The sequence below is a fragment of the Amblyraja radiata genome, chromosome 19 (genome assembly GCF_010909765.2).
Source record: "Amblyraja radiata isolate CabotCenter1 chromosome 19, sAmbRad1.1.pri, whole genome shotgun sequence".
Classification (NCBI taxonomy): Eukaryota; Metazoa; Chordata; class Chondrichthyes; order Rajiformes; family Rajidae; genus Amblyraja; species Amblyraja radiata.
In genome coordinates this window covers 4,275,491-4,276,873 of record NC_045974.1, presented here as the reverse complement: position 1 = coordinate 4,276,873, position 1,383 = coordinate 4,275,491, and positions in this window count along the sequence as shown.

Below are 1,383 nucleotides of genomic sequence, written 5' to 3'. Positions count from 1 at the left end.
GCGCTGAGCAATCATTTTGTGGAGCATCTGCACCAGACAACCTATGCCTCTGGTTACATGTCGTTTTAACTCTTCTTCCCACTCTCGATCCACCCAACCCTGGTATCCTGAAGATAGATACAAAATGACTCAGCAGGTCAGGCAGCATCTCTGGAGAAAAAGGATGGGTGATGTTTCGGATCGGGACTGAAGTAGATATGCGCTCCAGTATGCCAACAATGTACTGCATGGACACAGGTAAGGCTGCAAGAGTGTTCTAAAAGCCTTGCTGAAACATTGTAACATCCTCACTAACTTGTGGGATTCACCAGCAATCAAATGGGGAAACGTTTTCGGGATGCCACTGAGTGCCTTCACCTGAGCACACAGAAATTCAGCAAAAAACAGTGGAAGGAGTGCACAAGCTTCCCACTGTCTACCTACCTGTGCATCAAGCATCCCCTGCTCTACCTGAGGCAGGATCAGTAGACCCTATAATGCCCCAGCAGCAACTTCAGAATCAACAGGATTACAGTGAAAGCAAGCCATCCTTAACATTATGCCACTGACTAAGAATTAAAAATGGGCGGCATGGTAGCACAGTGGTAGAGTTGTGGTCTTACAGCATCAGAGCCCTGGGTTAAATCCTGACCATGGGTACTGTCAGTACTGAGTTTGTACGTTCTACCTGGGACCACGTGGGTTTTCTCCGGGTGCTCCGGTTTCCTCCCACATTCATATAACCATATAACCATATAACAATTACAGCACGGAAACAGGCCATCTCGGCCCTACAAGTCCGTGCCGAACAAAAAACGTGTAGGTTTGTCGGTTAATTGGCTCCTATAAAATTGCCCCGAGTGTGTAGGATGTGAAACTGCGATAATATAGAATTAGCGTATGGGTGATCGATGGTCGGCATGGACTCAGTGGACCGAAGGACCTGTTTCCATGCTGTATCTCTAAACTAAACTAAACTGCACTTGGCCAGGATTAGACTTTCCCCTACATATATGGATCATTGTAATGAACAAGATGTTCAAGAAGGAACTGCAGATGCTGGAAAATCGAAGGTAGACAAAATTGCTGGAGAAACTCAGGGGGTACGACAGCATCTATGGAGCGAAGGAAATAGGCAACGTTTCGGGCCGAAATGTTGCCTATTTCCTTCGCTCCATAGATGCTGCCGTACCCGCTGAGTTTCTCCAGCAATTTTGTCTACCTTCATTGCAATGAACACTGTTTAAGTTATAGAAACATAGAAACATAGAAAATAGGTGCAGGAGTAGGTGCACCGCCATTCAATATGATCACGGCTGATCATCCAACTCGGTATCCTGTACCTGCCTTCTCTCCATACCTCCTGATCCCTTTAGCCACATCTAACTCCCTCTTAAATATAGC